This window comes from Salmo trutta, chromosome 16, assembly GCF_901001165.1.
Source record: "Salmo trutta chromosome 16, fSalTru1.1, whole genome shotgun sequence".
Classification (NCBI taxonomy): domain Eukaryota; kingdom Metazoa; phylum Chordata; class Actinopteri; order Salmoniformes; family Salmonidae; genus Salmo; species Salmo trutta.
The window spans coordinates 55,189,137-55,211,914 of record NC_042972.1 but is presented as its reverse complement, the minus strand read 5'-3'; the positions used below and the strand labels follow the sequence as shown (position 1 = coordinate 55,211,914).

The following is a 22,778-nucleotide window of genomic DNA, read 5'->3' as shown; positions in this document are numbered from 1 at the left end:
AAAGATGAACAGAGCAAAGTACAGAGAGATCCTTCCAAAAGGACAACGACCCTAAGCACACAGCCAAGGCAACGCAGGAGTGGCTTCAGGACTCAATGTCCTTGAGTGACCAGAGCCCGGACTGGAACCTGATCAAACATCTCTGAAGACCTGAAAAAAAGCTGTGCAGCGACGCTCCCCATCCAACCTGACAGAGTTTGAGAGGATCTGCTGAGAAAAATGTGAGAAACTCCCCAAATAAAGGTGTGCCAAGCTTGCAGCGTCATACCCAAGAAGACTCGAGGCTGAAATTACTAACAAATGTTCTTCAACAAAGTACTGAGTAAAGGTTCTGAATACTTATATAGACACACACACACACACACACACACACACACACACACACACACACACACACACACACACACACACACACACACACACACACACACACAAATGTAAACACATACAGTGGGGGAAAAAGTATTTGATCCCCTGCTGATTTTGTACATTTGCCCACTTACAAAGAAATGATCAGTCTATAATTTTAATGGTAGGTTTATATGAACAGTGAGAGACAGAATAGCAACAAAACAAAATCCAGAAAAAAGCATGTCAAAAATTTTAAATTGATTTGCATTTTAAATGAGGGAAATAAATATTTGACCCCTCTGCAAAACATGACTTAGTACTTGGTGGTAAAACCCTTGTTGGCAATCAGAGGTCAGACGTTTCTTGTAGTTGGCCACCAGGTTTGCACACATCTCAGGAGGGATTTTGTCCCACTCCTCTTTGCAGATCTTCTCCAAGTCATTAAGGTTTCGAGGCTGACGTCTGGCAACTCGAACATTCAGCTCCCTCCACAGATTTTCTATGGGATTAAGGTCTGGAGACTGGCTAGGCCACTCCAGGACCTTAATGTGCTTCTTCTTGAGCCACTCCTTTGTTGCCTTGCCTGTGTATTTTGGGTCATTGTCATGCTGGAATACCCATCCACGACTCATTTTCAATGCCCTTGCTGAGGGAAGGAGGATCTCACCCATGATTTGACAGTACATGGCCCCGTCAAATGATGTGGTGAAGTTGTCCTGTCCCCTTAGCAGAAAAACACCCCCAAAGCATAATGTTTCCACCTCCATGTTTGACGGTGGAGATGGTGTTCTTGGGGTCATAGGCAGCATTCCTTCTCCTCCAAACACGGCGAGTTGAGTTGATGCCAAAGAGCTCCATTTTGGTCTCATCTGACCACAACACTTTCACCCAGTTGTCCTCTGAGTCATTCAGATGTTCATTGGCAAACTTCAGACGGGCATGTATATGTATTCTTGAGCAGGGGGACCTTGCGGGCGCTGCAGAATCAGTCCTTCACAGCGTAGTGTGTTACCAATTGTTTTCTTGGTGGCTATGGTCCCAGCTGCCACGAGATCATTGACAAGATCCTCCCGTGTAGTTCTGGGCTGATTCCTCACCGTTCTTATGATCATTGCAACTCCACGAGGTGAGATCTTGCATGGAGCCCCAGGCCGAGGGAGATTGCAAATAATAGCACCAAATGTTGTCACCTTCTCACCAAGCTGCTTGGCAATGGTCTTGTAGCCCATTCCAGCCTTGTGTAGGTCTACAATCTTGTCCCCAACATCCTTGGAGAGCTCTTTGGTCTTGGCCATGGTGGAGAGTTTGGAATCTGATTGATTGCTTCTGTGGACAGGTGTCTTTTATACAGGTATCAAGCTGCGGTTAGGAGCACTCCCTTTAAGAGTGTGCTCCTAATCTCTGCTCGTTACCTGTATAAAAGACACCTGGGAGCTAGAAATCTTTCTGATTGAGAGGGGGTCAAATACTTATTTCCCTCATTAAAATGCAAATCAACTTCTAACATTTTTGACATGCGTTTTTCTCAATATTTTTGTTATTCTGTCTCACTGTTCAAATAAACCTAACATTAAAATTATAGACTGATAATTTCTTTGTCAGTGGGCAAACATTCAAAATCAGCAGGGGATCAAATCCTTTTTTCCCCCACTATATATACACTCAATTAGTATTTGGTAGCATTGCCTTTAAATTATTTAACTTGTGTCAAGCGTGTCGGGTAGCCTTCTACAAGCGTCTCACAATAAATTGGGTGAATGTCGGCCCATTCCTCCTGACAGAGCTGGTGTAACTGAGTCAGGTTTGTAGGCCTCCTTGCTCGTACATGCTTTTTCAGATCTGCCCACAAATTTTCTATAGGATTGAGGTCAGGGCTTTGTGATGGCCACTCCAATACCTTGACTTTGTTGTCCTTAAGCCATTTTGCCACAACTTTGGAAGTATACTTGGGGTCATTGTCCATTTGGAAGACCCATTTGCAACCAAGTTTTAACTTCCTGATTGATGTCTTGAGATGTTGCTTCAATATATCCACATAATTTTCCTACCACATGATGCCAACTATTTTGTGAAGTGCACCAGTCCGTCCTGCAGCAAAGAACCGCCACAACATGATGCTGCTGCCCCCCCCCCCCCCCCCCTCCCCTCTGCTTCATGGCCACGATGGTGTTCTTCGTCCTGGAAGCATCCCCCTTTTTCCTCAAAACATAGCGATGGTCATTTTTGTTTCATCAGACCAGAGGACATTTCTCCAAAAAGTACAATCTTTGTTGCCATGTGCAGTTGCAAACTGTAGTCTGGCTTTTTTATGGTGCTTTTGGAGCATTGGCTTCTTCCTTGCTGAGCGGCCTTTCAGGTTATGTCGATTTGGACTCGTTTTACTGTGGATATAGATACTTTTGTACCCGTTTCATCCAGCATTGTCACAAGGTCCTTTGCTGTTGTTCTGGGATTGATTGGCAATTTTCGCTCCAAAGTACATTCATCTCTAGGAGACAGAACACGTCTCTTACTGAGCGGTATGACGACTGTGTGGTCCCATGGTGTTTATACTTGTATGCTATTGTTTGTGCAGATGAACGTGGTACCTTCAGGTGTTTGGAAATTGCTCAAATGCACTCAACTTATGCAATACGTTAGGAGACAAAAAAGACTGCGTTCATTTCACTTGTCACATCACTTTTCATTATGAAGCTTACCGGTAGTCCCCAGTCATGTGGTGTTTGTTTAAAACACACAACAATGAGACCAGAGCCTTTGTGAAATCACTCACTGTTGTGCAGCATACACCAGGTGATCTAATTACAGTATGGCATTCACAACTACATTTTTTGCCAGCTAGATATCTTATAACTATTAAGTTAACTGTCTAAAATGTGCTAAATGCTCTGCAGTTGTGCATTTGGTTTGCTAATTTAGTAGCTAGTTAGCTATCTAGGTAAGTGGTTAGCTTCCTCCAAAATCAAGCATTCGCTTGGTAACAGCAGAAAATCCCCTCCTGGATGAAGAGCCTTGCTGGATAATATTTGTTTGGTACATGCAGCAAACTGTTAGTTACTTGTATAGTTTAGGTCAGACACTAAAATCTTTGCAATGCACTTGTTAGCATTTAGTTTACATTCTCTATGGTATTTTACATGTACTTGTCAGCATTGCTAACATTCGGATTACAGAGTATCAGTGGGGTTTGAAAAGTTGTCCAATATGCTGTAATAGAAATAAGGTCATGCTCATAATTTTTTTAAATCCTCCCTAATCTTAAACAGCACCGACCCCCACTGGTGTCAAGGTAATATGTACAAGGGCAATTCCATGGCAACGGAATTACGCCGACACTCATATTTCTCACTTTAAAATGTATGCCAAACAAACATTGATTTCAAAGTTTAAACTACCATGAATCTGTATGCACAGGGACTACTTTGAATAATTTACATAGAAAATTTGACAAAAACGCATTTACTCGAAGAACAGTGCAGATGTAAAGTATGGTAACAGAATGATGGTACATTTATGTGACCAAGTTTTCCAAAAACAATGTTAAATATCTACTCCAAATTAAGATTTAAAGACATCTGCAGACAGAATGGGGTGTCAGCTATGATATCAGACTGCAATCAATTGTTTACAAGTGAACAAAGTTCAAGGGATACGGCAAGATTTCAAGATTTAGGTCGTTTATAGCTTGCGACCTAAATCCTGAACTCTTGCAGTATCCCTTTAACTTTGCAATCAATGGTTTTTGTTTGACATACATTTTAAAGTGAAAAGTTGCAGCATCATTCGGTTCGTGGAAATTCCCCTATACAGAAATGCATAATTATGAATTTCTATCTCTTCATGGTGATGTATCCTGAATAGATAGACAAAATGCAGAAACATGTAATATCATCCTTCGCATGTTTGGGTATTATTCTACACGCTGGCTATTATTCTAATGAGCGCCGCACCCAACCAAATCTAGCAAACATTTGTTTCACAAGTTTGGACTTCACAGCAAAGAACAGTATAGCAAAAAAACTGTACAGTAGAGTACAGTACAGTAAAGTACAGTACACTCAATTATACTGTACTCTGGTGTGCTCTACTGTACTAATCTCTAATGTGCAGAACAGTACTTACCTATACTTTTTTTACTGTACTCTCCAAACTTGTGAAACAGACGTCTAAGATTGGTTCAGATTTGGACTGACCAAATTTTAACGGCCATGGACGTCCAGTGTCAATCGATGCAGGAGGCTGGTTAGAGTAAAATAGAAAGAGGGTAGGTTTCAGTAAGAAGGTTGATGTCAGTAAGAGTGACAGGAAGCAGATGTGAGCTGAACATAAACAGTATGCCAGTGGAAGGGAGGACAGTAGAAGGTGACCTAACTGTGACTACTACTATATTTTTATTTATTTATTTATTTATTTATTTATTTATTTATTTATTTATTTATTTATTTATTTATTATATATATATATATATATATATATATATATATATATATATATATATATATATATATTATATTAACCACTTAATAAATCATAAACCAAATTGTGCAGTATAACCATTAGGTCTACCTTTACTTGTTACTTATAAGCACTTTCATTATCCTTCCTACTTAGGAGGGAGATAAATTAGAAAATATCTTAAAGTTCTGTGGGTTTTTGGTAACAGAATGACAAGACAATGTTTTATTTACCCAATGCAAATAATCTCTGCAAAAGTAAATATAAAATGTTGATACTAGTTGGCAGGGGTCTTTAACATTGTGTTTGATGTATTTCTAATGCTTTAAGAGACTTTCTACCAGATGTTTTCCAATATCCCTTTTCCATCCGTTTGTCAATAAATCAAAGCCTTTCCTTACTCCCAAATTGTAGACTTGAAAATGGTTGAAGAACGTATATATGGCTTGATTTCACACAAGAAAAACAGAATTAGTTTTCATTTGACACCAAATTTGATGTGCTCCACTAAACTTCACATGTTAGTGCTCATGGGGCCTTTTACATGTACAGTAAATGCTAGGGCAGGGCGATATGGTCAAAATATGAATATAGATTTTTGTTGTGTTTTTGAATAATAAAAGTTCCAAATGTGCTTCATGAGTAGTGCATGACTCTAGGATGTCAACACATACACACTTGAAGTCGGAAGTTTACATACACCTTAGCCAAATACATTTACTCAGTTTCACAATTCCTGACATTTAATCCTAGTAGAAATTCCCTGTTTTAGGTCAGTTAGGATCACCACTTTAATTTAAGAATGTGAAATGTCAGAATAATAGTAGAGAGAATAATTTATTTCAGCTTTTATTTCTCTCATCACATTCCCAGTGGGTCAGAAGTTTACATACACTCAATTAGTATTTGGTAGCATTGCCTTCAAATTGTTAAACTTGTGTTAAATGTTTTGGGTAGCCTTCCACAAGCTTCCCACAATAAGTTGGGTGAATGTCGGCCCATTCCTCCGGACAGAGCTGGTGTAACTGTTTGTAGGCCTCCTTGCTCGCACACGCTTTTTCAATTCTGCCCACAAATTTTCTATAGGATTGAGGTCAGGGCTTTGTGATGGCCACTCCAATACCTTGACTTTGTTGTCCTTAAGTCATTTTGCCACAACTTTGGAAGTATGCTTGGGGTCATTGTCCATTTGGAAGACCCATTTAAAACCAAGCTTTAACTTCCTGACTGATGTCTTGAGATGATGCTTCAATAAATCCACATAATGCCTCATGATGCCATCTATTTTGTGAAGTGCACCAGTCCCTCCTGCAGCAAAGCACCCCCACACATGATGCTGCCACCCCCGTGCTTCATGCTTGGGATGGTGTTCTTCGGCTTGCAAGCCTCCCCCTTTTTCCTCCAAACATAACGATGGTCATTATGGCCAAACAGTTCTATTTTTGTTTCATCAGACAAGAGGACATTTCTCCAAAAAGTACAATCTCTGTCCCCATGTGCAGTTACAAAAAAAATGTAAAATCTAAAAATGTACAAACCGTAGTCTGGCTTTTTTATAGCGGTTTCAGGTTAAGTTGATATAGGACTCGTTTTACTGTGGATATAGATACTTTTGTACCGGTTCCCTCCAGCATCTTCACTAGGTCCTTTGCTGTTGTTCTGGGATTGATTTGCACTTTTCGCCCCAAAGTACGTTCATCTCTAGGAGACAGAACGCGTCTCCTTCCTGAGCGGTATGACTGCTGCGTGGTCCCATGGTGTTTACTTTCGTACTATTGTTTGTACAGATGAATGTGGTACCTTCAGGCGTTTGGAAATTGCTCCCAAGGATGAACCTGACTTGTGGAGGTCTACAATTTTATTTCTGAGGTCTTGGCTGATTTCTTTTGATTTTCCCATGATGTCAAGCAAAGAGGCACTGAGTTTGAAGGTAGGCCTTGAAATGCATCCACAGGGAACACCTCCAATTGGCTCAAATGATGTCAATTAGCCTATCAGAAGCTTCTAAAGCCATGACATTTTCTGGAATTTTCCAAGCCGTTTAAAAAAGGCACAGTCAACTTAGTTTATGTAAACTTCTGACCCACTGGAATTGTGATAGTGAATTATAAGTGAAATAATCTGTCTGTAAACAATTGTTGGAAAAATTACTTGTGTCAGGCACAAAGTAGATGTCCTAACCAAAACTATAGTTTGTTAACAAGAAATGTGTGGAGTGGTTGAAAAACAAGGTTTAATGACTCCAACATAAGTGTATGTAAACTTCCGACTTCAAATGTTATATATATTTGCAATGATGACAATTACAACAATACTGAATGAACAATGAAACGTATTTAAACTTAATATAATACAAAATAAAATCTTTTTAGTCTCAAATAAATAATGAAACATGCTCAATTTGGTTTAAATAATGCAAAAACACAGTGTTGGAGAAGAAAGTAAAAGTGCAATATGTGCCATGTAAAAAAGCTAACGTTTAAGTTCCTTGCTCAGAACATGAGAACATATGAAAGCTGGTGGTTCAATATTCCCATTTCTTCTATATTCCCAGTTAAGAAGTTTTAGATTGTAGTTATTATAGGAATTATGACGCGTCGACTATCTCTCTATACCATTTGTATTTCATATATCTTTGACTATTGGATGTTCTAATAGGCACTTTAGTATTGCCAGCCTAATCTCAGGAGTTGATATGCTTGAAGTCATAAATCAAGCATTGCTAAGAGCTGCTGGCAAACGCATTCAAGTTTGAATGAATGCTTACGAGCCTGCTGCTGCCTACCACCGCTCAGTCAGACTGCTCTATCAAATCATAGACTTAAAATATAATAAACACAGAAATACGAGCCTTTGGTCATTAATAAAGTCAAATCCGGAAACTACCATTTCGAAAACGATTATTCTTTCAGTGAAATATGGGACCATTACATATTTTATCGAACGGGTGGCAACCCTAAGTCTAAATATTGCTGTTACATTGCACAACCTTCAATATTATGTAAAATTCTGGCAAATTAGTTCGCAACAAGCCAGGTGGCCCAAACTGTTGCATATACCCTGACTCTGCGTGCATTTAAACGCAAGAGAAGTGACCATTTCCCTAGCTAATATTGCTCTGCTAACATGAATTTCTTTTAACTAAATATGCAGGTTATGCAGATAAATTAACAGGCACCGCATTGATTATATGCAATGCAGGACAAGCTAGTTAACTTAGTAATATCATCAACCATGTGTAGTTAACTAGTGATTATGTGAAGATTGATTGTTTTTTATAAGATAAGTTTAATGCTAGCGAGCAACTTACCTTGGCTCTTTGATGCACTCGGGTAACAGGTGGTCAACCTGCCACGCAGTTTCCTCGTGGAATACAACGTAATCGGCGTCCAAAAATACCGATTGTTATGAAAACTTGAAATTGGCCCTAATTAAATCGGCCATGCCGATTAATCGGTCAACCTCTAATTACAATACTGGGTGGGATGAATATATTTTATATGATATGATTTTTTGTTAACTAGTAAATAGTAGCCTACAGCAAAGTGTGTTTAAATCATTTCTAACTTTTTCAGCTTGGTTGAGCCTGCTAACTGAAGAGTTAATTCAGTTTAATTTTAAAACATTTAGATTAAAACAACTCCTTTAAGATAACGGCTTAACTATTTATCTGTACATGGAATTGTATCTGGGTTTTTTTAAACATTTTTTTCTAATCTTTACAGGAAAATGCCACGGCACTATCTGATGTGTGAAGACATTTCACTGCAGCTAATGTAGGAGGAGAAGCTGTGTACATTTGCAAATACTGTGCCAAATCATATGTGAAGAATGCAACAAAGATGCAGAATCATCTGGCCAAGGGCATAAAGTTCCTTCAGCTCGCACACAAGCAAGCAACCTCTGACAAAAGTCCCTCTACTTCTATTTTTCGGTGAAAATGATGAATCAGACACCTTATCGATAGCAACAGCTCATGGTCCTCCTGGAATCAGAAGTTTTTTGGACTAACTGGAGGAGCGTAGTCAGAGAAATACTGATGAATGTCTTTCTCGAGCTGTGTATGCAACTGGTTCACCTCTGATGCCCACAGGCAATGTGTATTGGAAGAGATTTCTGAATATTCTTTGCACAGCATACACCCCTCCAACCAGATGCTTTATCTACTCATTTGCTGGCTGCAGAGTTCAACAGAGTTCAAGTGAAGGCCAAGCAAATAATAGAGAAAGCAGACTGTATTGCAATCTCTGATGGGTGGTCGAACGTTTGTGGGCAAGGAATAATTAACTACATCACCTCCACCCCTCAACCAGTATTCTACAAAAGCACAGACACAAGGGCCAACAGACACACCGGTCTCTACATTGCAGATGAGCTGAAGGCAGTCATCAATGACCTTGGACCACAGAAGGTATTTGCACTGGTGACAGACAATGCTGCAAACATGAAGGCTGCTTGGTCTAAAGTGGAGTCCTACCCTCACATCACACCCATTGGCTGTGCTGCTCATGCATTGAATCTGCTCCTCAAGGATATCATGGCACTGAAAACAATGGATACACTCTACAAGAGAGCCAATGAAATGGTTAGTATGTGAAGGGTCATCAAGTTATAGCAACAATCTACCTCACCAAGCAAAGTGAGAAGAATAAGAGCACCACATTGAAGCTGCCCAGCATCATCCATTGGGGTGGTGTTGTCATCATGTTTGACAGTCTCCTGGAGGGGAAGGAGTCTCTCCAAGAAATGGCCATATCACAGTCTGCTGCTACGGACAGCCCCATCAAAAGGATCCTCTTGGATGATGCGTTTAGGGAGAGAGTGGTAAGCTGCCTGAAACTCCTGAAACCTATAGCAGTAGACATTGCACGGATTGAGGGTGACAATGCCATCCTGTATGATGTTCAGACTCTGCTTGCACATGTAAGACAAGAAACTGTTGGAATCATGGAAATAGGATGATTATTCTAATTCTATTGTTAGAATATAATAGTGGGCACTTTGAATACAGTATTGTTTGACATGACAACGAATGAAAATGCCAGGGAGGAGTTATTGTGACAAGGTAGGAAACAAAGTGTTGATAAGTGCTTCCTAGGGGATCCTATAATCTTTGGCTACATTGAATGTTCTCTCTTAGCTTCTTCATGTAGCTAAGATATTTATTCTTTGCATATTCCTCTGATTTAGAAGATATTGTTGCAAACATGCTGATTTAGGTCTACACCATCACTGGTATTATCAGGCTATATAGCTCATTAAGTTTGTTCTGACTCAATAGATTTATTAGCTAGCTAACTAGCCAACTAACTAGCGATTAGCATTACTGGCTAACAAAGATTTAGGCCCAACTTGCTAAGAAAAGACAAACTAGCTGTTTGCAGATGTAAGAAACAAACCAATAGTGTAATTATAGAACGCTAGTGAATTTATATTAAGAAGCAAACTGAAAACAGCATCGATGTCATCAACATTGTTGCATGTGCTGCAATGACCATGCAGACTGAATGGAACGGTCTCATGGTTGAGGAACAACAAATGCGCTCCTTGAGTGACAGGGGCAGGGCTAAGTCTGTATGGAAAGTAGTATGGAGAGAGACGACTCAAGTAGCAAAGTAAACTATAAAAATGTACGATACACACAGCGTATCACTTAACAAACCAAACATTCAAATACCGTTAGAGATATACCGCCCAGCCCTAGTAAATGGCCTTATCTACTACTTGATGAAAACACAACTCTACTCTACTCTAACTTGTACCACTCCTCCTCATCAAATGTCTTCCTTCCTTCCTTCCTTCATCCCTCCCCAGCATCTTGAACATTCTTTACCTTCCTCGAGTTTGTCCAGCCCTCCATCACTCCCTACTCCATCCCCAAGGACTTAGAGGAGGACGTTTTATTCAGTCTGGATTACTTGTCCTACTTGGCGCTGCGGTGGGGGGTGGAAGCGAGCGCGAGATAATGTATAATGAGAAAGCTTTCCTTGATTGATTTAAAGCACTCAGGTCAACCTGATTCTGGGTCATTGTCTCCCTAGTCGTACCAAATCAGGCCGGTTACACAAAAGACTGTCTGGCTGCTGAAATACTGGTACCCAGCCAGCACACAAACTTCAGCCTTCAACACACGAGGGAATCTCCACTTCAAATAATGTTTCAACTACTTTTGCCAGTAACCGACAAGATATGGTTCGCCTCATTGGAGAACCTATTCGATTAAAACTAGCACTGTAGAGCTGACTTATACAGTGTTAGCTAACTATCTGGGGGACCAATCAGCAACATCCTGTTGAGAAACAATGAAAAACAGATCAGGATTCTCAGTACATCGCAGAGACAGGAATAAATATATCCGGTAAGCAGAAGGGCGGAGGGGTGCGTTTCATGATTAACCACTCATGTGTAATTCTAGGAACATACAGGAATTCAAGTAATTTTGTTCACCCGACCTAGAATACTTCACAATTAAATATCTCCCAAGAGAATTCTCCTCCGTCATCGTCACGGCCGTTTACATCCAACCTCAAGCCAAAACCGACAGCCCTCAAAGAACTTAACTGGAAATTGAAAACCACATTTATTGTAGCTAGGGATTTTAACAAAGCAAATCTGAGGACTAGGCTGCCGAAGTTCTATCAACATATTGACTGTCCTACTCACGCCACTAAGGCTCTCGACCATTGCTATACAAACTTCCAGAATGCTTACAAGGCCCTCCCCCACCCTCCTTTCGGCAAATCTGACCACGACTCCATCTTGCTCCTCCCGTCCTATAGGCAGAAACTCAAACAGGAAGTGCCCGTGCTTCGTACCATTCAGCGCTGGTCTGACCAATCAGAATCCACGCTTCAGGATTTTTTTTATCACGTGGAATGGGATATGTTCCGGGTAGCTTGCGAAAATAGACAGATACGGTGACTGAGTTCATAAGTAAGGGAAGACCCCCATGAAATGGACAAAAATTGGCATTGGGCGAACCATATACACAATCGCAAATACCACCGAAATGGACGACAGTTCATCAAAACCATATTGCAACCGGAACATTACAAGTGTAATAAACCAGAAATCCCATAGGGGGTGAGCGCACTCCACCATAAATTTTCATATGGGAAATGGTCACAAAGTCAGGTCCCAAGGGTGACATTTATTTTAATTTTTTTGTCAATTATACCTATAGAGTAAACCGTATGGACATACAATTTTCTTATATTATTGAGTTTGTCCATTAGGCCTGTTTTGTCGATTTGCCATATACGATCACAGGAAGTCGGCTTCCGAACCCAAAAGTCAGTGAACCATGTCCAAATAGCGTGCACATACAAATAAATAGTTTGGTCAGTATATATATATATATATATATATATATATATATATAAAGCCCTAAATCAACCTAGAAGGTCTATTTGTCATGTTTGAGCATAGGAAGTAAGAATTTCTTGTAGATGTTGATTCAGCATGTCCATTTCGTAATGGGAAGTCCTTATGGATAGACATTGGCAATGGACACTGTCAACTTGCAGAAATTCATATTCACACTGACAATACAGCATGTGTAATTGATTTCAGCCTGTCCATTTGGTGATGTTAAATCCCTCATTAAATACATTGGAAATGTACACTGTCCACTTGCAATATAAAATGTACAATGCCAATATTATACTGCCATCAAGTCAGCCATGAGTCAATAAGATATCATACTGACACCAAACTCACTTTGTCCAAATCTTTCAGAAGCCAACTCACATATTTTAGAGCAGCCCACAATTCATAGCGCCTTCTGTTAAAACCATAAAAAAAACTTCAAAAACATAGTTACATTTGAGCTGCGGGTCCAGTTCTGACATTATGTGTTGGCCTAGCTGAGGCGACCCCGAATCCCATAACAACATCTCACACAACGTCAGCAAAACAACGGAGATGATCGTGGACTTCAGGAAACAGCAGAGGGTGGACCCCCCTATCGACGGGACCACAGTGGGGAAGGTGGAAAGTTTCAAGTTCCTTGGCGTACACATCACTGACAAACTGAAAATGGACCACCCACACAGATAGCATGGTGAAAGGCGCAACAGAGCCTCTTCAACCTTAGGAGGCTAAAGAAATTTGTCTTGTCACCCAAAACCCTCTCACATTTTTACAGATGCACAATTGAAAGCATCCTGTCGGCTGTATCACCGCCGGGTACGGCAACTGCACCGCCCGCAACCGCAAGGCTCTCCAGAGGGTGGTGTGGTCTGCCCAAAGCATTACTGGGGGCAAACTACGCGCCCTCCAGGACACGTACAGCACCCAATATCACAGGAAGGCCAAAAAGATCATCAAGGTCATCAACCACCTGAGCCACTGCCTGTTCACCCCACTATCATCCAGAAGGCGAGGTCAGTACAGGTGCATCAAAGCTGGGACCGAGAGACAGCTTCTATCTTAAGGCCATCACTGTTAAATAGCCATCACTAGCTGGCTTCCACCCGGTTACACAACCCTGCACCTTAGAGGCTGCTGCCCTATATACATAGACTTGGAATCACTGGTCACTTTAATTTGTTGGGGCTAGGGGGCAGTATTGAGAATTTTGAAAAAAATATGTGCCCATTTTTAACTGCCTCCTACACCAACTCAGAAGCTAGAATATGCATATTATTGTTCAGGTTTGGATAGAAAACACTCTGAATTTTCTAAAACTGTTTGAATGGTGTCTAAGTATAACAGAACTCATATGTCAGTCAAAACCCTGAGACAAATTCTGACAGGAAGTGGATACCTGATATGTTGAAATACCTTTAAGCCTATGCCATTGAAACACACAGGGGCTTATTAATCGTTGAGCACTTCCTATGGCTTCCACTAGATGTCACCAGTCTTTACAAAGTGGTTTGAATCTTCTACTGTGAGAACTGAACGAACAAGAGCCTTGGAACAGTGGTGGCCGATAAGACTCTGGCGCGCGAGTTCATGTTGGGTACTCTCGTTCCAATACGTTTTAAAAGAGAATGCAATCGTCCGCCTTGAATATTATTCATGTTCTGGTTGAAAAAGGCACTAATGATTTATGCTATACAACGTTTGACATGTTTGAACGAACGTAAATATTTTTTTCCCCCTCTTTCATGAAGACAAGTCCGGCGGGCGTAGTTCATGTGCTAACGACACGGAGCTTTTTGGACATAAATTATGAGCTTTTTCGAACAAAACTACATTTGTTATGGACCTGGGATTCCTGGAAGTGACATCTGATGAAGAGAATCAAAGGTAATGGATTATTTACATAGTATTTTTGATTTTAGATCTCTCCAACATTGCGGTTAGTCTGTATCGCAAAGCGTATTTTTCTTTATCGCAGTGCTCAGATTATTGCAAAGTGTGATTTCCCAGTAAGGTTATTTTTAAATCTGGCAATCCGGTTGCGTTCAAGAGATGTAAATCTATAATTCTTTGAATGACAATATAATATTTGACCAATGTTTTCGAATAGTAATTAATTTGTTGTGCTGATTGACTGGCGGTTATTGGAGGGAAAAGATTTCCTCAACATCAACGCCATAGTAAAACGCTGTTTTTGGATATAAATATGAACTTGATAGAACTAAAAATGCATGTATTGTCTAACAATGTCCTAGGAGTGTCATCTGATGGAGATTGTCAAAGGTTAGTGCATAATTTTAGCTGGTTTTCTGCTTTTGGTGACGCGTGTCTTTGCATTGACAAAACATTACACACAGCTATTTTCAATGTACTGTCCTAACATAATCTAACTTTATGCTTTCGCCGTAAAGCCTTTTTGAAATCGGACAACGTGGTTAGATTAAGGAGATGTTTATCTTTCAAAGGGTGTAAGATAGTTGTATGTTTGAGAAATTTGAATTATGACATTTAATTGTTTTCAAATTTGGCGCTCTTGATATTTCACCTGTTGTTGATAGGGTGTACCAGGGGTGGGACGCTTGCGTCCCACATAGCCCATAGAGGTTAATAATGGAACACTAGTCACTTTAATAAATGTTACATACTGCTTTACTCATCTCATATGTATATACTGTATTCTACTGTATTTAGTCAATGCAACTCCCACATTGCGCAATCTAATATTTATATATTTCTTAATTCCATTCTTTTAGATGTGTGTATTGTTGTGAATTGTTAGATACTACTGCAATGTTGGAGCTAGGAACACAAGCATTTCGCTACACCCGCAATAACATCTGCTAAATACGTGTAGGTGACCAATAACATTTGATGTAGACTCCACTGTGAAACGCTTACTTACAAGCCCTTTCCCAACAACGCAAAGTTAAAAGCAAGAAAAAGTACCAAATCTTTTTTTAATAAATAGTACAACGATAACGAGGCTATACACAAGGAGTACCGGTACTGAGTCAATGTGCAGGGGTATGAGGCAGTTGAGATAATATGTACATGTAGGTAGGGGTAAAAGTGACTAGGTAATCAGGATAGGCAATAAACAGCAGCAGCAGCACGTGTGAAAGTATGCACGCACACACACAACTCTGTCTGGTCTGCAAGTTCCTGCTTCTAAAGCTGCAATGTGTTATGAATGGGGGGGGGGGGGTTAGTGTTAGTGTTAGGACATAGACAAACACACTACCATGATCCACACTCCATCCCCAGGTGGCAGCATCTACCGGGTCTAAATGCTGAGCCAAGCCTTTATTTGCACACAGGTGCTGCCAAATAAGGGGATAATCAGTGAGTGTCCTAGCTGGAAGGGCCGTGAGGCTGCTGGTTTTGTTTGATGGCGATGAGGCCTTTCGTTTGTTTTTGAGTCTCTGGATTGGGCACGCCTTGCATATTTTTTTGTTGTTGTACATATTTATGTTTCGTCACCATCTGAAAAAAATACAGAACAAATAATAAATCTGCCGACCAAGAGGGCAAGAAGGAGCTGGCCCTGGACCTATGGTAAGGTAGAGGTCTCCTGGGTACCCACAGTCAACACCTAGTTGCACACCCTTACTTCTCAAATTCATGCACACATCAAATCAGGTTACAGATCATGTAGCTAGGCCTAAGACCCCTAAACATGACAAGTGCAGCAAAATAAGTAGGTCAGTTATTGTTTTCGTAACAAATAATTAACACGATTTGTCCAGAAGAGAGAGACACACAGAACACCGCCTAATTTACTCACTCATCAATATTTCACAGCATACAGATGTCAACACAGCAGAGATGAGATGAGGTTTTTTTTCTAGGTCAGGGCTTCCACCACACACACGCATATGCACGCACTCCAGGCACAGCACTGATGGTGGAGGAGACCCATATGTCACTACATTCCAAACTGCCTCTGGAAGCAACGTCAGCACAAGAACTGTTTGTAGGGAGCTTCATGAAATAGGTTTCCATGGCCAAGCAGCTGCACATAAGCCTATGATCACCATGCGCAATGCCAAGCGTCGGCTGGAGTGGTGTAAAGCGCACCGCTATTGGAATCTGGAGCAGTGGAAACGCGCCACTCTACTCGGCGCCGCCGCCACTCTGCTCGGCTGTGCTCGGCTGTGCTCGGCTTTTCACAACAATACTGTAGGAAGGATAAAATAAACCTCACAATGGCCCCACGCCTTCCTGACATTTATGCACAGGCCGCAAACACGGAGCTAACTTCCTGTGGACACTGAACCACAGCCATTGATTGGTGCAGCAGGAGTAGACCAGCATGCGTGGGGATACTGTAGGAAATGTGGTGTTAGTGGTAGCCAGTTAGTGAGGTAGCCAAGGAGAACAGTGTCAAAGGAGAAGTTTACCCAAAATCTAGAAACTCCCAAGTGATTCCATACAGTGGAGTTTGCCCTCTCCCCCGCTCTCTCCCTGGAGTGCAGGATAGAGACAGCTGCAAAAACAGTCACGTGATTCCTGATGTTGCTGGAAACAAACCTTGCTCTGCTCCGTTGTCAGTGAATGCTTGATCCCCAAATGCATCATTTTAATGAATGTGTACGGCCGAATTGGCTATTTTTGTCAAAAGTACTTTTTCCACCTAAAACATTATTTGATATAATTATTTGAGGTAGGCGAATGCCATAGCAGCGAAGATTGGGTAAGAACTGCACATGTGCGCCCATGTGGGGGGAAACCCTGCTAAGTAGAAACATATTTTCCGGTAAATTATACAGAAACAGTAAATACGATGTAAATACTCCTGCTGCCAACCTGTGTGTAGCAAGCACTTCAGTGAGGATGCATATGAATGAGAGATGCCATCTAATGACACAGCTTTTGCTATTGCATTTCCATGGACTGGATCTGGCGCAGTGCCAAAATACAAAAAGGCACATTGGAGAAGAGAAAGCGACAAAGCAAGCGTGCAGAGATATGTAGCCTAGCCTGATCATTGAAGTTTGAGGTGTTCTTATTGTGTTATTGCCATTGCACATGTAGACATGCACTGAGTGTGCAAAATATTAGGAATGTGTTCCTAATGTTAAGTTGCACTCCCGCTTTTGCACTCAGAACTGCCTCAATTGGCTGGGGAATGGACTCTACAAGGTGCCAAAAGCATTCAGCGTGGACGCTGGCCCATGTTGACTTCAATGCTTCCCACAATTGAGTCAAGTTGGCTGGATGTCCTTTGGGTGGTGGACCATTCTTACACACAGGAAACTGTTGAGCATGAAAACTCCAGCAACGTTGCAGTTCTTGACACACTCAAACCGGAGCGCCTGGCACCTACTACCATACCTCGTTTAAAGGCACTTAAATATTTTGCCTATTCACCCTCTGAATAGCACACACACAATCCACATCTCAATGGTCTCAAGACTTAAAAATACTTATTTAAACCCGTCTCATCCCCTTCATCTACAGTGACTGAATTGGATTTATAAAGTGACATCAATAAGAGATCATAGCTTTCACCTGGTCAGTCTATCATAGAAAGAGGTGTTCCTAATGTTTTGTACACTGTGTTCATATGAAGAGGGTAAAGCAGTATATGAACATTGTTAAAAAGTGACCAGTGTTCAATGACTATGTACATAGGGCAGCAGTCTAAGGCGCAGGGTAGAGTATCGGGTGGTAGCCTGCAAGTGACTAAATTCAGGGCAGAGGCAGCTAGTCGTGACTATTTAACAGTCTCATGGCCTGGAGATAGAATTATATTTTTATTTAACTCGGCAAGTCAGTTAAGAACAAATTCTTAATTACAATGACGGCCTACCAAAAGGCAAAAGGCCTCCTGCGGGGGACGGGGGCTGGGATTAAAAATAAAAATAGGACAAAACACGCCTCACGACAAGAGACAAAACAGCGCTACATAAAAGACAGAAGCTGTTTTTCCAGTCTCTCGTCCCCAGCTTTGATTTCAGGAAGACCAGCGTTTTGAGTTGTGGCGTTGCAATATCAACAGTCTCTTATCTCTGGTATATCTTGTCATGCATCAATCAAGACTTGGGGCTCTATTCAAATCTGTAAAGCTGAAGCGTTATAGATTCCGCAGTAGAAATGTAAAAGGTATTTTTCAGATCGAGCCGACAAATGCTGAAGCGTGAAGTGTTCCTTTAAAATTTTAATCGTGCAGTACAGCTGAACTTCTGCAGTACGGATTGAATAGAGCCCGTAGTTTAAATTGCGTGCAGCACAATGGACATATAATGCACAATGTCTCAGGAAAGACTATCTGGGGTGGTCAATATTCAGTAAAGAAAACAGTCGGGCCCACAACCTGGACCTACAGGCCGTGGTGAAAACATTTGCACACAAAAATACAAGGCAACGCAGCTGCATACTGTAGCTACTATAGGCCTCTGCATTGAATACTAATTTAATTTACCTTGATTTAATTTACCAATTTACCATTTGTGTAAGCTATTAGCCAGACAAAACCTGCTAAGTTCAACAATAAATAGTGGCTAAATGTATCCTTAAGCTGACTACTTTTTCCTCATTGTTAGGCTATTTGAGGTGTAATTTTTTTGATAGAAAAAGTATAAATATCAGCTAAATACTGTATACAGCTATAGATATGCTACAAAAATTCCATAGTAAGTTAGTGTTTTGAGGGTGGACTGACTATTATTTGGCATTGACAGACTGGTTTTACGCACAACAACTTTCTATACAAGCTGGTAGAGAGTGAGGATGACTCATGTCATGCCGTTTCAGATAGGCTATAAAAGGACAGGTGTGTGCGTGTGTGCATGCATGTATGTATAGGTTGCTGATTAGTATGCTGTTTTATAGAAAATGAATTTTACAATCTGCAACGTTTGAATTTCCAACTTTAGTTACTGAAAAAGTAAATCCATTATTCCAGAGAAACTTATGCCAGTGGTACTGGGTTGTTTTTTGTAAGAAAAACGATTGCGCAACTGTACCATCTTCAGTATCTTCACTACGCTGCCCCCCACCCACAGAAAAACAAGAATCTCTGACATCAAGCTCCATATAAGGGCATATTGTGATGTTTCTACAAAGCAAGGTTTCCCCCATGAGGGTGCACATGTGCAGCTGTTACCCATCTCTGCTGCTGTGGCAGTCAGCTACATAAAATAATTATATAAAATATATCAAATGTTTTAGGTGAAAAAGTACACATTTCCTGATAGTACTTGACAAAAATAACTTATTTGCCTGTATGCTTTCAATAAAACAATACATTTTGTCCACAGTTCGCAAATTTGTGAATCATGCATTCACTAACAACAGAGCAGTGACGTGTGAGATATATATATATATATATATATAAAATCCCAGCCCCTGTCCCCGCAGGAGGCCTTTTGGTAGGCTGTCATTGTAAATAATAATTTGTTCTTAACTGACTTGCCTAGGGAAAAAGGTTAAATAAATAAAAATTGTTAAAAGAATGAGGCCTGCATCCAGCAAAGTCACGTGACCCGTTTTTGCAGCCGTCTCAATTCTGCACCCCAGGAAGAGAGAGACAACTAAACTGAACTAGTTTTAAATGTATGGAATCACTGGGATTTGAATTTCAGGATTTGGGGTAAACTTCTCCTTTAACCAGAGGTAGAGCAGGTGAGGTAGAGCAAGTGTAGGGCTATAGGACAGCATGCCTCACAACAAAGTGTCTGCAGGACATGCCCTTTAAGCCAGTGAGGTAGAACACAGCTAGTAATTGGTGCAGGCAAGGCTAGCGTGCTTGGGGACAGTACAGGAAATGCTGTGTCTTTTGGCCATTGAGGTAGAATGACCGTCACACTACAGTCTGTAATGCAGCACTAGATGGCTCAATGCGGGAAGGACAAACATTCCACCAAAATACACACACACACTATCAGTCATTACCATCTCAATGTACCTGTACTAGCAGAAATAGATGACAATACTATACTTCTGCTTTGGGTATCCACTGCCGTGTGCACTCTGAGGAACTAGTAACTGGATGTATAATATATTCTGTCTCTGTAGTTAGGGTATAAAACTAACTTCTGCATGATTACTCCAACACCATGATTTAGAGATTTCTCTTCTCGTTAAATATTGAAACCTTCGATGCCCGGGAGGCTCAGCTTGTAGACTAGTAGAAGATCAAATCCATGACGATTGCGATCAAAGCAGTTCCACTTCAACATGATATATAGCCTGTTTATTTTCCAGTAGCAGAAAGCTTATTTCCTTGCTGCTATGTTCAACACACACACGTTCTCTCACACACACACACAATCCACACACCCGCCCGCTGACCAAACCCAGTGCTTTTATGTTCTGTGTTTCTATTCAGATTGCAACATGTTGGTTGATAATGACCCGTGCTTTGTAAAAATGTCCTCTCCACTCTAAGCCATGCCTAGACCTGTTCACTTACCATGCAGTGATTATGCTCTATCAGTTATCTGATTACAACAAGCATGTTGGAAGGATTCCTGAGGTGTGTGTGTGTGGCCATCGTTCCTGTGTGATTATGGCTCTGCCAGCATGTGTGTGTGAGCACTGTGTTTGTGTGGGCATTGGGCACAGTCTATTGTGTCTGATGGCCCATCCCAAAAGGTAGCTGATAGCCAGTGCAGATGCGGAGAGAAACAGCAATAGAAACCTTTCAAGACGTCCCCACACATCAAACATTTAAGGGCTACACTACCCAAAGTGCCAGAGAAAAGTGCCAGAGAGCGGTACATATTACCAAAGGCACATTTAGCCACAACAACAAAAAAGACATGGCCAATATTATACCAGGTTTATGATGTTATCATCTTGAGCGAATCACACCCTAAAGAATGTTTGATTCGGAAGAACACCACAAGCAAAATGCGTACAGTGTAAGCAAAACCAACCAAGCTCCAGGCAACAATTTACATTACCAGTAATGCTGTAATTACTCTAGTCTAGTAGGCTACCAATATAGCATAGTGAGCTACTTCAGTAGGCTAATTAGCAGTGGCATAAAGTACTTAAGTAGTACTTTCAAGTATTTTTACTTAAGTAGTTTTTGGAGGTTTATATTTTTTGTGGACAACTTTTACTTTACTACATTCCTAAAGAAAATAATATATGTTTTACTCAATTCATTTTCCCTGGAACCCAAAAGTTTAAAAAAACATTTTGAATGCTTAGCAGGACAGGAGAATGGTCCAATTCACACACATCAAGAGAACATCCCTGGTGATCCCTACTGCCTCTTATCAGGCAGACTCCCTAAACACAAATGCTTTGTAAATTATGTCTGCATGTTGGAGTGTGCCCCTGGCTATCCGTAAATTAAAACAACAAGAAAATGGTGCCATCTGGTTTGCTTAATATAAGGAATGTGAAATTATTAATAGTTTGACTTTCATGATTAAGTATATTTTAGCAACTACATTTACTTTTGATACTTAAGTATATTTAAAAATCAAATACTTTTAGACTTTTACTCAAGTAGTATTTTACTGGGTGACCTTCACTTTTACTTGAATCATTTTCTATTAAGGTATCTTTACTTTTACTCGAGTATGTCAATTGGGTACTTTTTCAACCACTGCTAATTAGGCTACTCTGTAATTGCATTCTAGTAGTTGTTTTTTGTCATTAGCCTACACAAGTGGAATAAAACAGTCTATTGGGACAAGAACACTATTCTACATTGACCAATATAAAGCCTATGTTATACTGCCAAACCGCATAATACAAAACAGACTAACTTCTCTCTTGTGAGCTACTTTAAAAGAATGAATACAGGAATTTATCTGAACATTATCATAAAATGCCCATGGCAGTCTTTCCCCCATCGAACGTGTGAGTCTGTGACTTCTGGAACGAGTAGAAACAAAATCTTTCAAATTGAAATGGACAATCATCCTTCTTTCGGTCCTTCCTCCCTACACCTTACGAACTGGTGTAGCGAACACTGTTGCCTCTTCAAATCCCAAGTGGCCAGCCAGCAACATACAAGTAGGATTCAAACAAATCTTGAGATCTAGTGCAGAAATCAGTATGTGTTCATTTTCTAGAATCTGGGCAACATTTGTGGAGCCAGCAACGGCAAATTAGAATTGGTTACGGTAATGTAACGGTAAAGCTATAGACATGCCTTCTTGGCACCCTCCCAATCCCGCTATCCTCACTGCTCCGAAAATACCTCCTTTCTTTCCGCCGTTTCATTTGAATCAATCGAACAGAAGACCTCCGACCAAAAACGGATAGCATTTGTAAAATAATGTTGCACTCACCGACTGTTACTTGGTTTTCATTAGTTCCAATTTCACTCGCTGGGATAAGCGTGCAGCAGCGTTTAGCGTCCTGTAGCTAACTAGTAGCGTCACAGAAGAAAAGCCAGGGTGGCTGGGCAGGCAAGAAGGCTATAGCAGCTCTGTCGCTAGTTGCCTCCCCCTGGCAGATATGAGAACGCCCCTAGCGAGAAGTCACATCTCGAGGGCGGGCCTGGGGACGCAGCGACGAGAGGAGGAGGAGACCCGAGTAAAATGCAGACAGACAACACACATGGAGTGCAGTGGTGGGGGAAAAAAAGTACCCAATTGTCATACTTAGTAAAGTAAAAGTAAAGATTCCTTAATGGA

At 40.8% G+C, this 22,778-nt stretch overlaps 1 protein-coding gene across 1 annotated transcript in view; it reads right to left on the bottom strand.

Annotated features, from left to right (window-relative positions):
* Positions 1–22,550, bottom strand: part of ppp1r16b (protein phosphatase 1, regulatory subunit 16B) — a 122,120-nt gene extending 99,570 nt beyond the window's left edge. Inside the window, exon 1 of the mRNA XM_029695017.1 lies at positions 22,431–22,550. The gene's annotated coding sequence lies outside the window, so the exon portion shown is untranslated. The remainder of the gene's footprint in view (positions 1–22,430) is intronic.
* Positions 22,551–22,778: the final 228 nt, after the last annotated feature.